Raw genomic sequence first — 14,216 nt, forward strand, 5'->3', positions numbered from 1 at the left:
TTTTTGCACATAGTAAGTGCTCAATAAATACTTGTGGGATGAAGGAATGAGTCTGTGGAAAATTTTCCAAAATACACACCGATGTGTAATAAATTATATCTGTCCAAGGTGTTTTTCTCCCTAGTTTGTACAGTATTTTTTTTTAAGCAGCAAATTCTAAAAAGTTGGAGGAGAGCAGTTTTACAAGTGGAAATCTTTTTTGCTGTATTGACAAGAAGAATGTTAAAATAGTTTATGTTCTATTGAATCATATGCTTGAAGGATTATCAGTATGTGTAAACATTCTAAGCAGTGAATCCTCAACCTTTTGCATCAGTATGCCTGAGGGATGAGAATTTACTCCCAAATTCCCATCTGAATTTGATCCCATCAGTAATGGGTTCACTACAGCAGTCATTCTCAAATTGGTAAGGGGTTGAAGATTTTTATCTATTTTGTTGAGATTTAATTCACATACCATAAAATTTGCCCTTTTAAAGGATAACCCATGTCAGTGGTTTTCAGTATATTCAGTATATTCATCACAATTGTCTAATTCTAGAACATTTTCATCACCCCTAAGAGAAGCCCTATACCCATTAACAGTCACCGCTCACCCTGCCAGCCTGGAAACCACAAATCCACTCTCTGTCTCTGTGGATTTACCCATTCTGGACATTTCATATAAATAGAACTGTTCAATGTGTAGCCTTTTGTGTCTGCCTTCTTTCACTTAACATAACATTTGCAAGTTCTTCCATATTGTAGCATGAATCAGTACTTATCCTTTCTGACTGAATAATAATTCCATTGTGTGGATAAATATACCACATCTTGTTCATCCAGTAATGGACATGTGGGTTGCTTCTACCTTTTGTACAAGTTTCTGTGTGAATGTATCATTTCAGTTCTCTTGGGTGTGTCCCTGGGAGTGGAATTGCTGGGTCATATGGCAACTCTAGAACTTGTTGAAAGACTGCCAAGCTGTTATCCATAGCAGTGGATAGCCCACCAGCAGTGTACAAGAGTTCCAATTTCTCTTCTTCCTCACTAACACATTATTATTATTTAAACTTTTTTAAAAATTCTAGTGGGTACAAAATGCCACCTTATTATTTGCATTTTGACTTGGTTTTAATTTGCATTTCCCTAGTGACTACTGATGTTGGGCAGCTTTTCATGTGCTTGTTGGCCACTGGAATGTCTTTAGAGAAAGATCTGCTTGACTCCTTTGCCTGTGTTTTCAGTTGGATTGTCTTTTTGTGGTTAACTTATAAGAGTTCTTTATGTACTCCAGATTACTAGACTCTTATCTATGATTTGCAAATATTTTATCCTATTCTTTAAGTTGTTCACTTTCTCAGTGGTAACTTTCAAAATACAGGTGTTTCATTTTGATGGAGTCCAGTTTGTCTGGCTTTTTCTTTGGTTTGTGTTTTAGGTATCATGTGTGTAAAATCATTGGCTGATTCAAGATGACAGGAAATTTAACAAGTTTTTAACAAAATTTAACATGAGTTTTATAGGTTAGTTCTTATATTTAGGTCTTTGACTCATTTTGAGTTAAAATTTGTATATGGTGTGAGGTAGGGGACCAACTTCATTCTTTTGCATGTGGCTATCCATTTGTCCCAGTACCATTTGTTGGAAAAAATTATTCTTTCCCCCATGGAGGTCTTGGTACCCTTGTCAAAAACCAGTTAAACATAATATATGAGTTTATGTCTGGGCTCTCAATTCTATTCCATTGGGTGTCCATTTCTGTCCTTGTGTCAGTATCACATGATATTGATTGCTGTTGCTTTGTACTAAGTTTTTAAAATTGGGAAGTGTAAGTCCTCCAACTTTGTTATTTTTCAAGAGTGTTTTGGCCCTCCAAGGCCCCTTGCATTTCCATATGAATTTTAGGATCAGTTTCTCAATCTCTGCAAAAATGCCAGCTGGGATTTTGATCAGGATTATGCTGAATCTGCAGATCGTTTTAGGTAGTAGTGTCATAACAGTATTAAGTCTTTAATCCATGAACAGAGGATGCCTTTTTATTTATTTAATTTCTGTAGAAATATGATGGATTTTTTATTCTTGCAACCTTGCTGAGCTCATTTACTAGCTCTAATAGCCTTTTAGTGGATGCCTTTGAATTTTCTATATAAGAGGTCATATCATCTGCAAATAGAGATAATTTAATGTTCTTTCTGATCTGACTGCGTTTTACTTCATTTTCTTGCTTAATTGTCCCTGGCTAGACCCTCCCATTAGTGGAATGTTGAATAGAAGTGGTGCAAGCAGCATCCATGTGTTGTTCCTTATCTTGGGGGGAAAGCTTTCAGACTATCACCATTGAGTATGATGTTAGCTGTGGGATTGTCATAGATGCCCTTTGTCAGACTGAAAAAGTTCCTCTCTATTTCTAACTTGTTGAGTGTTTTTATCATGAGTTTTGGATTTTGTCAAATGCTTTTTCTGTGCCTATTGTGATTATTTTGTAGGTTTTGTCCTTTTTTGCATTAATGTATTACATTGATCAATTTTCATGTGTTGAGCCAACCTTGCCTTCCTGGGATAAATCCCCAGGCAAGTAGTCACAGTGGGATTATGTTTTTATATGTTGCAGAATTTAGTTTGGTAGTATTTGCTGAGGGTTTATGCATCTGTATTCATAAGAGGTATGGGTCTATAATTTTGTGATTTCTTTCTCTGGCTTTAGTATCTGTACTGCTGGCCTCATATAATGATTATGAAGTGTTTCCTCCTCTGCTGTTTTTTGAAAGAGTTTGAGAAAGATTGGTGTTAATTCTCATTTGTTTGGTAAAACTCACCAGTGAAGCCATCTGGCTCTGAACTTTTCCTTGTGGGAAGTTTTTTGATTACTGGCTCACTGTCTTTAGTTTTTACTGGTCTTTTCTATTTCTAGTTAAGTCAGTTCCTATAGTTTGCATCTCTGTAGGTAATTGTCCATTTCGTCAAGTTTATTTTATTCATTGGCACATGATTGTCTGTAAGGTTCCCTTGTAATCCTTTTTTATTCCTGCAGTGTAGGTAGTAATGTCCCCTCTTTCATCCCTGATTTTAGTAACTTGAGTCTTCTTTCTTTTGTGCTTGGTCAATTCAGCTAAAGGTTTGCAAATTTTGACCTTGTCAAAGAACTAACTTTTGGTTTCATTAATTTGCCAATTTTTCTATTTGGTATTTAATTAATTTTTACTCAGATCTTTGTTACTTTCTTCTGCTGCTTGGTTTGGGCCTAGTTTTTTCTCTCTCTTTTTTTCTCAAAGTGGAAAAACTTCAGCTCTTTCTCCTTTGTTAATATAATTATTTACAGCTATAAGTTTTCATTTAAGCACAGTTTTGCTCATCAATATGGTTTTGGTATATTGTGGGTTTTATATCAGTTATCCCAATTTTTTTTTCTAGTTTCCCTGTGATTTCTCTTTTGACCCATTTGTTGTTGAGGGGAGTATGTTGCTTAAATGCCACATCTTTGTGAATTGCCCAAATTTCCTTCTCTTACAGATTTCTAATTTCATTACATTGTGGTTGGAAATATACTTTGTATGATTTCAATCATTTTAAATATATTGAGGCTTGTTTTATTACCTAACATACGGTCTATCTTGGAGAATGTTCCATGTTCACTTGAGAGAAATACATATTCTGCTATAGGGTGGAGTGCTCCGTAGATGTCTATTAGCTCTAGTTGTTTAATAGTGTTGTTCAATTTTCTTGTTCCTCTTTTATCTTCGATCTAGCTGTTCTGTTACTGAAAGTGGAGTACTGAAGATGCCAATGATTATTGTTGAATCTATTATTGTTTCTCCCTTCAATTATGTCAGTTTTTGCTTTATGTATTCTAGGGCCCTGTTGTTAGGTGCATGAGTAAGTTAAAGGATTTTCAGAAGCCGCAGAGGTTATTTAGTACATCTTTATCCCTTGAGATTCACTGGTTCAGTGGCTCTCCTGATGTTTCCAGCCAACTCTGTATGCTAGAGAATTCACCTGAGTGTTTAACTTTATTCTCTAGAGCAGGCTGTGTTGAGGTTGGCTTCTTCCTCAATACCTACAAAATATTTTTTTCTTCTAGCAGTATTTTCATAAATCAGTAAGATAGTTCCTCCCCACCTCACTTTATTCCAGTAAAAATTAACCTAGTTTGTTCCCTTTGCTCTCCTTCCCATTTATGGTGAGTTGTGATTTTCCTTCATAAGCAGGAGATGTAAGAGTGTTTAATGACAATGCTACTGTCTCTATTAATGTGCTTTTGCCTTTTCACATTGTTTCAAGCCCTAGCAGAGAGGAAGACTTTTTTAAAATAGTAGGTGCTTTTCAGAGCCAAATACAGAATTTTTACAAGAGCTAAGAAATGAAATGAGTGAATTAACAGGATGGAGCTTTCCATCAGTCTTAGGAAAGATTTGTCATCTGCCATTGAAATTTGAACCTACCATTTTATGGCTTTGAAGTTTAACTGGCACCATTAAGTTTTTATGTTTCAATTAGTCTTGGTCTCTGTTAACTCTGAAGGCGGTATGTTGTATACGTATGCACGTGTTTGCACGTGTTATCCTTTACATGGGCTTTGGTTCCTTAGAATCAGAGTTCAAATTATCATCCAAAGGCAGTTGCTTATTTCTTCACAGTCACAGCGCTACCAACAGTGAGGTCAGCTTTATGAATAGAAGAAATGTATGAAGTTGAGTTTACTTGTTTACTACTTTAAAAATTGTTTACTACTTGTTTACTTGTTTACTACTTTAAAAATTAGAAGATGACCAGAAATTAGTCTGGAACAGATTGATATTTCACTTTGAAGCCCTTACTGGAAAACTTTGTAATCCTGAAGAATTAGGTGGTTTTTGCTTTTTGTTTCCTACACATACCAAAAGTAAAAAGTGTTTCTCAAGAGTTTTATTTCAAGGAAACTCAGTGTTTACAACAGACAAAAGGTAGGTAAGAATACGGTCTACAGTCCATAGAGCCTCCATAGGAAAGCAGTTCCCTGATCATCTACCTGATGGCTTCAGACATTTATAGCCACTAAAGCCCCATGGGATTAAATCTAATTTCTCTTCAGCCAGCTGGGTTGTAACTGTAGACTTTTTTTTTTAACTGTAGACTTTTTAAATAGTTGAGAAAAGATCCTGATGGTTCTTTTGACTTTTTATCTACAAAAATATTCGGTTATGTTAAATTCCTTATCAGGACAGTTTAAGAATAGAACCTAATGGCAACAAATAGAACAAAGAATCCAGTCGAGATAGAAACTGCCATTCCAGAACTCTGCTGTGAAGCTGGGCAGGAAAAAACTAGCAGCCCCAGATCTCCCAGGATGTGGCAGGCACTATGCTGAGTGGTTTACATACATGATAATCTTTATCTTGGCAACATGCCAGTCAGAGAAGGGATAGTTATTTCTTCTTTTGCAAATGAAGAAACTTAGAGAATATCCAGAAACTTGGCCGGAGATTGCTCACCTATTAAGTGGCAAAGTCAGAAACGGAAGCAGCCCAGGGATAACGTTCCTGACCACCAGCCACCCTCCAGCCCTGAGACCATTGGGCCAGCATTTGGAAAGTGTGCATGTTCTTAGGTTCAGGGAAGAAACAGGACCATGAACAGAGGGAACTATTTGAGGGCTGAGCTAGTGCATGCATGCACGTACTCTTTCTGTGTACATGTGTGTATATACACACACTTTTTAAAGTTAATGATTAATCACAATAATAGCTAACATCTAGGCTTACTATGTGGTAGGCACTCACTCTTTTAAGCATTTCACACATTAACTCATTTAATCCTTGCAACAACCCTTTTGTTAACCCCCATGTTACAGACAAGGAAACAGGTTTAGAGAAATCCAGTAACTTACCACGGCTGTGTTCTTAAACCCCATTCTGTTTTGCACCTCAGAGAAGCTCATCAAGTGGCAGGGCAGATCATGGGGCATCCTGACCACGGGCCCTGTGTGCACAATGCTCGGTGGTAGGAAAGGCTGAGAAGTATGATGGCTGGGGTCAAGGACACAAGCAGGTGAGAGGTGTCCTGGGCTGTTACAGACCGTGGCTTTTCCAGTGGGGAGCCTTAAGGAGGCTCATGCATTTTTGGAAAGTGTGAAATAGATGCAGACTGGAACCTAAAATTAAATAAATGGAGTCACTAAAGAAAGTAAGTAGAGGTGCCGGCTTAGAACAGCATGGCTCAGAAGCTGCTTTAGCACACAAGCCAGCAAGCAAGAAATAGGCTGGAAACAGGGCCTATGATGAGAAGATTCTAGAAACCCATGGGTAAGGAGACATCTAGGGAGAATTCACCCAGCACAGGAGAGCATCCGTACAGGAGAGCTGCACCAGTGCACCTGCAGACAGCTCAGAGAGGGGAAGCATTGTCTTTTCTGAGGAGTGGAAAAGGCAGGTAGAGGTCACAAGAGCGAGGGTGGCTGCCAAACCCGAGCACAGGCTGAGAAGGAGGGGTAAAAGCACACCCCAGTGATGAAAAGATGCCCAGGATGGGTGTGTAAAATTGGTGGCAAGAGCCTGGCCAGTCTCTGAGGGGGCTCCAGGAAACTGAAGAGAAATCTAGTAAGTCTGCAAAACATATCCAGTTCCCTTACTCTTGTTTCCTTTACCTTCAAGGTTTTCATACAAGTTCCTTTTGAGGAAAATACATGTTGGTCTTGCTGACCGAAGGGAAAGGGGTTCTCTCACCCTGAGTCTCTGCCCTCTGCTTCAAGATGGCGCCCTTCCCTGCAGAGGCCACCCCTAAGCTCAGGGTGCAGAGGCAGAAGTGGAGCGCTCAGCCCGAGGTGGCCCTGACATGACCTCTCCTTCCGAGAGGCTTCTTTACTCATGATCCCCAGACCCCGCCACCACACACCACACACCACACATGGCTGAAACAAGACTAGCCTAAACAGGTGGATGGTGAAGGGTCTTTCAGAATTCAAACGCACAATTTACTTTTTTTCAGACCCAGAAAGGCCGAATTTCTAGCACCTAGCTCTGGTGACTTGTGTAACCTAACTACAGTAGAGGAGAGCTGCATCTTAGGGGTTGGGGAGGTTTATAGAGGCAAAAACGAAAGCGTAATCCCAATGGCATTTGAAACATCATTCAGATCCCGGTGCAGTGCCAACAAGTGGGACCCGAGACTGCAAATAGCTACAAAACATCAGAGTCCTGTCTCCACAGGGCAGGCGCTCCTGCTGCCGGGCAGCAGGCAGAGTCACCTACACTCTTTAAACGTCATTTACTGCTAGGCAGGTATAAATGCCCCTTGGAACTCAGGCTCCCACATGGAACTGGGGTTCGGAGTGGAGTCCTCCTTAGCTGGGAGTCAGCACAAACAGCCAGGGACAGGTGAGGAGGTTCACAGCCACAGCACAGAGAATTTAGCTTCCCATGGAGGCCTGGCCCTGCTAAGCCTGGGGCAAGACACTGAATTTCCATTGCCTCTCTGCATACCTCACCTACTGTGCCAGCTCGATGAATGGACACACAAAGCAGGCAACCCCTGGATGTTGAGGTTGACGTGATCTGTACCACGTTCAAATGGGCGGTCCAGCAGCTGGGCTATGAGCCTGGACCAGCCCCTTCCTGGCTGGGTCAGTCACATAGCCTCCTCCAGCCTCAACGTCTTGCCCCTGAGTTCAAGTCACAGTAGCAGCCATACAGAGTTGGGAAAGTGAGGACGGGGCTTGTGCAAGTGCCTGGCACATAGTATTCTCCAGTAGTATCTGTTGCTTCCTTCCGTATATGAAAAGCACTGATCCCTAAAAAGTGCCTCTGGGTGTTGGTGATGGGAAAGCCTTGCACAGGCGTCCTCCAGCCCAGGGAAGGCCCCGCCCTGCTGAGGTTTTGCAACTGGTCTTCTGTTCGATGTTCTGTCCACTGGGCACCACTGCCTTTCCCCCCTGTTCAGCCAGCACGCACTCATCTTCCTGGAGGCTACAGAGGTCCCAGGCCCGGGTGAGAACTCTAGCAGCCTTTTGAAAAGACTCTTGGAAAGGCTGTCTTGCCTCAAGCACCAATTCCTGATTTATAAGAAGAAAGCTTTATGTGAAAATTCTAGTCATTTATCACTTTCAATAGGCTGCAGCCACCAGTAAGCCTAAGGCATAGTGATAAAACAAAGCTGCGCCATGTAGGAGCAAATATATCTGCCTGATCTGGAGATAGGGCCTGCAGCAGGGGACTAGAAATAAGGAGAAAATAGAACACGAGGACTCTGGGAAGGGGGATAGGAGACCCCCTACCGCCCTCTGGAGCCTCACTCCAAGGGAATTCTTGATGCCTCAGGATAAAGAAGACTTGAGCATGGTCTAATTTCTATAAGAAGGCACAAGGTACAGTTGTGTAGATTATACTGTAACATTAATTATAGGAACACGGGGAGGATTCTGTAGTGAGAGCAATCCTTATAATTTGCCGGGTCCTTCAGTTATCAAGCTGGTCTGTTGGTAATAGCATTCAAGTTGACTTGACTGTCTTCACTGGTGTAATAATCTTTTTGGAATTTCTGGAAAAGAAAGAGAAGCAGTAGCAACGTTGTGATTTTTTTTTTTAATCAAAGTTGTTACCAACACCTTTGTAAAGTCCTTGGAAAGTTTTTAAATTTTAATTGAATGTTGATTGCCTTAGAAAAAGTATACCTTCTCATTTATTGTAGCCATTTCTTATACGGAATAAAAAGCTTAAATTGGTCAGGTTCCTGGGTGGCTCAGTTGGTTAAGTGTCCAACTTCAGCTCAGGTCATGATCTCACAGCTTGTGAGTTCAAGTCCTGCATCGGGCTCTGTGCTGACAGCTCAGAGCCTGGAGCCTGCTTTGGATTCTGTGACTCCTTCTCTCTCTGCTTCTCTCTCTCTCTCTCTCTCTCTCTCTCTCTCTCTCTCTCTCTCCTTCTCTCTCTGCTTCTCTCTCTCTCTCTCTCTCTCTCCCTCCCTCCCTCCCTCTCCCTCTCCCTCTCCCTCCCTCCCTCTCTCCCAAAAAATAAATAAACGTTAAAGAAAAAAACTTCAATCGGTCAATAGTATTGCATCTAAGGAATTTGAATTGTACTAATTAATTAAATATATCGACTAAATGTAATTTTTTTTTTTTTTTTTTGCAGTTTGATTATAACTACCATCTAAGGTATTTATGTGTTAAGAGTATAAAATTGTGGGGCACCTGGGTGGCTCAGTCAGTTAAGCATCTGACTTTTGATTTTGACTCAGGTCAAGATCTCGTGGTTCATGGGATTGAGCCCCGCATCAGGCTCTGCGCTGAGCATCAAGCCTGCTTGGGATTTTATCTCCCTCTGTCTCTGCCTCCTCGTACTCTTTCTCTCTCTCTCTCTCTCTCTCTCTCTCTCTCTCTCAACACACATAAATAAACATTTAAGAGTACAAAACTGAAAGATGCCTTTGCTTTGGATTCTGCTTTACCTGGATTTCAGCTCTAGCTTTATGATTTTGAGGTAGTTATTTCACCTCTGAGCATCCATTTTCCTCTCTCTGAAATAAGAATAACACATCTGTCTTGCAGTATTGTGAAATTATACATAAATTTAAAATTTGCCCCTTCAACCCTTTTTCTTGTACTTAAAAATCATCTTAAATTATTTTCCTGAATAAAATGCAAATGGTAAAAAAAAAAAAAAGTCAAAATAGTACAAAAGGGTATAAGGTGAAGGTACATCTCCCTCCCACTCTGATGCAGTCCTCAGTCTTCTCCCAGCAATCTCTGTTGCCTAAGTTTTACGTGTGCACTTGCAGAGAGATTTTGTGCATATATAAGCATATTTTTTCATACATACCTTTATAATTGTTAGCTTAATCTACATATTGTCCTTCCCCAACAAAATCTCTTCTGCGCATAGTTTTAGAACAAGTTATCAGTTGGTCACTGATCTATTAAATTTCCTTTAGCCCAAAGGTAAAAAAAAAAAAAGACATTTTTCAGCCTTTCTGCCAAACAAAAGAATCCCTACCTTATAGCTACAGAAGAGGGCCACAGATGACAGTGGGAATACGGTTATCCATAGCAACAAATTAGCATCAGGTATTTTTTTTTAATTTTTTAATGTTTATTTTAGAGAGAGACAGAGTGCAAGCAGGGGAGGGGCAGAGAGAGAGGGAGACACAGAATCTGAAGTAGGATCCAGGCTCCAAGCTGTCAGCACATAACCTAACGTAGGGTTTGAACTCACAAACCATGAGATCATGACCTGAAGCCAAAGTCGGATTCTTAACAGACTGAGCCACCCAGGTGCCCCTAGCATCAGGTAATTTAAGAATGAATGTAACATCATTGAAGAAAACTTTATACCATTTAAGTCCAGAGGTCTCCAGACCTCACACTGTCGCAAGATGCTCTAACATTTACATTTGTAAGCAATTAGGACTTGTGCTTTTGTGAATGCTTTCTGTCTTTAGCTTAACCTTGCAAGGTTCTCCTAAATGGCTCTACTCTACAGTTTTCTGTTCCCTTTTTGCAACTACATCAACTCCCTTAAGTTTGCCTAAAATTTCTTCTCACAAAAGCTTGCAGTTTCAAAGCAGAGACAGGCTTCTTTGCTAGAACGGAATCAGAAAACAAGTACTTAACACAGTTTGAGACCAAGAATACAGGAAGCAATAGGTTTGCCAAAAAAAGAACACATAGACTATAATTTTCTTCTTGCCCAGTATTTGGAGATTATTCCATATCAGTGCCTGTGGATCTATCTGCCTCATTCTCTTTAATATTGACAGATGCTTTGTATATTGAATCAATTCTCAATTGATGAATATTTCAGTTGTTTTAAGTCTTTATAATCTTTACAAAGGCTGTATAACAACTAAAATCAATGATACACAGAAATAGCAATTGGTGGTTAATTTCTAGCTTCTTTCCTGTTTCCTTTTTTTCTTTAAGTTTATATACCACTTTTAGTAATCTCTGCACTCAGCATGGGGCTCAACCTCATGACCTCCAGATCAAGAATCATGCTTTTCCGGCTGAGCCAGCCAGGCACCCCTCTTGTCTGTTTCTTAGTGTAAAATCCCTCTTTATGTCATGCTAGGGGAGTTCCAAGTTAAAACTATCTGGACACAAATTAGTGATGTGATCGGGATAGTGTGCATCCTAATCAATTCAATTCTGTAGAGTATTTGCTGGCATAATGTGAAAAGACAGAGATAAAATCCATCTGAATTGTACCCATAAGTTTATGGTCTAATTGGGGAAGAAAGATGTAAGACAGCAAATAGAAAAACACCATAATAATTAAAGTACTTACATTTTTCAGAGAATTACAAAGTCTCTTTTATTTTTTAATGGCATTAATCAATTTCAGGATTCTGAAGAAAACTTCTGAAAGATTGTAAGCCACATGAATGGGGGCTCTAAGTCATCAATAATAAGTTGATCACATTTCTGCTTCTGCTAATGTCATATTAGCTTGTACTTCCAACATCATACCAAGCACAACAGAGAATCTGGAAAAAGCATCTTTTTAATGTTCTATTTTAAGGCATTGAAGAGCTATCAGTGTGGTGAGAACTTGAGGAGCCAAGAACACAGAGGAAAGGGAAGTATGGCAATATGAACCCAATGTTCAACACTGCTTTTCTTTTTGAAGCATTTTCCAGTTGGTAAACAATGGCTGAGAAGTGACCAGAATGTGGGGGTGAATGACTGAGGAGAGCTCGGGCAGTCTTACTGGACTTGTGAGACAGTAACTTGGAGTTCAGAGCACACCAAGAACAAGGAGCCCTGATAAGCACCCTAGGCTTTCCACTGGGATCCCCTTGAACTAGATACAGGTTGAACCAGAATTTGACTAACCCTCTCAAAGACTGAAGCCTGACTTTGAATCTGGTTAATTTCTAATTGGATGGAAGGATATGCCCATAGCCTAAGTGATATGTCCCTTCCCAATAGAAGATCCTCCAGAGGAGGATACCACCAGCAGCAGCCTCAGATTATCTCTACAGTTTTCATATGTACTGTCCAACAAGCCATCAAAAATACCAGACATACTAGAAGACCAAACAACCAAAAAACAGGAAAAACAAAGAATAGTAGATCCACAGAAATACAAATATCAGAAACATAATAGACTTTAAAATAACTTCAAGTATGTACAGGAAACTGATAACAAGATGGATAATTTCAGAAATAATGGAAGCAGCAAAAAAAAAAAAAGATAAATAGAAATGTGAGGACTGAAAGTAGGAACCCCACAGAAGGTTTAATATCAACTAAAATATAACTGAAGAAAGGATTTGTGAACTGGAAAACAGGTCAGGAGAAAATATTCAACCTGAAGCACAAAAGGAAAAAGAGAAAGAAAATACAAAAAAGGTCACAAGAGAATTTAGATGATGATGACAAAAAATCTAACATACATGTAATTCAGGTTATAGAAGGAAAAGAGATAGATTGAGGCAGAAGCAATATTAGAAGAGAAAATGGCTGAGAATTTTCCAAAACTGACAGAGACATCAAACCACAGATTCAAGTAAAACACACCAACATATGTCATTGTAAAACAAAAAAGAAAAAAAGCAAAAACTTTAAAGCAGAGAAAAAAGATATATTACTGCTTTTTTTTTAATTTGTTTTTAATGTCTTTATTTTTGAGAGAGAAACACACAGAGAGAGACAGAGTGTGAGTGGGGGAGGGACAGAGAGAGAGGGAGACACGGAGTCCAAAGCAGGCTCTAGGCTCTGAGCTGTCAGCACAGAGCCTGATGCGGGGCTTAAACCCATGCACCGCGAGATCATGACCTGAGCTGAAGTCAGACACTTAACCAACTGAGCCACTCAGGCGCCACAATATATTACTGCTTTTTGATTGAGAAGAAATTCACATAACATCAAGTTAACCACTTTAAAGTGAATAATGGCACTTAGTATATTCACAGTGTTGTGTAACCACCGCCTCTGTCCAGTTATAAAAAGCTTTTATCACCCAAAAAAGCAAACCTCTGCCTATTAAATAGTCGCTCCTCATTCCACCTTCTCCTCCAGCCCCAGGAAAATACCTATCTGTGTTCTGTCTGTGGATATACCTATTCTAGATCTGCCATGTAAATGGAATCATACAAATTATGTAATTTTTTGTCTGTCTTCTTTCACTTAGCATGATGTTTTCAGGAACCATCCACATTTAGCACGTACTTCATGCCTTTTTATGGCTAATAGTCCATTGTGTGTGTGTGTGTGTGTGTGTGTGTGTGTGTGTGTGTGTACGTATATACACACTATAATATGTTCATCCACTCATCCGTTGATGGACATTTGGGCTGCTTCCACCTTTTGGCTATTGTGAATAATGCTGCTCTGAATTAGTGTACAAGAATCTGTTTGCATCTCTCTCTCCAATTCTTTTAGGTATATACCTGGGTGTGGAATTGCTGGGTCCTATGGTCACCATTCCCACCATCAATATACAAGAGTTCCAGTTTCTCTACATCTTCATCAACACTTGCTGTTTTCTTTAAAAAAAAAAAAAAAGTCATTTCAAGGCTTAGGTCTTGAACTCAGGGTTGTGAGTTCAAGCTGTGTACTGGGCTCTGTGCTGGGCGTGAAGCCTACTTTTAAAAAAAAAAAAGACAAAGTACAAAATTTTAATTTTGATTGAGTCCAATTTGTCTGTATTTTCTCTGGTAGCTTGTGCTTTAGGTGTCATATCTAAGAAACAATTGCCTAATTCAAGGTCACAAAAACTTTCAACTTAAGCTCTTACATTTAGGTGTGTGATCCATTTTGGGTTAATATTTATGTATTAGTGTGAGGTAAGGGTCCAACTTCATTCTTTTGCATGTGGATATCCATTTGTTCCAGTACTTTTGGAAGAGATTATTCTTTCTTCTTTCCCCCTTTGAAGGGTCTTGGCACCCTTGTTAAAATACGAGCAGAGGTATCTGAGTGGCTCAGTTGGTTGAGCGTCCGACTTCGGCCCACATCATGATCTTGTGGTCTGTGAGTTGGAGCCCCGCATCAGGCTCTGTGCTGACAGCTCAGAGCCTGGAGCCTGTTTCAGATTCTGTGTCTCCCTCTCTCTCTGCCCTTTCCCCATTCATGCTGTCTCTCTCAAAATAAATAAACATTAAACAAATTTTTTTAATTTAAAAAAACGTAATATATGAGTTTGTACACTCTCAATTGTACTTCATTGATCTATCTTTATGCTAATGCCACACTATATTACCGTACTTTTATAGTAGCTTTGAGATCAAGAAGTATGAGTCCTCCAGCTTTGTTTTTCCTTCTT

At 39.6% G+C, this 14,216-nt stretch overlaps 1 protein-coding gene across 1 annotated transcript in view; it reads left to right on the forward strand.

Annotated features, from left to right (window-relative positions):
• The window catches only part of RNF130 (ring finger protein 130), a 133,795-nt gene that overhangs the window by 108,062 nt on the left and 11,517 nt on the right, over positions 1-14,216 (forward strand). The gene's annotated exons all lie outside the window — the stretch shown is intronic.

This window comes from Prionailurus viverrinus, chromosome A1 (assembly GCF_022837055.1).
Source record: "Prionailurus viverrinus isolate Anna chromosome A1, UM_Priviv_1.0, whole genome shotgun sequence".
Classification (NCBI taxonomy): domain Eukaryota; kingdom Metazoa; phylum Chordata; class Mammalia; order Carnivora; family Felidae; genus Prionailurus; species Prionailurus viverrinus.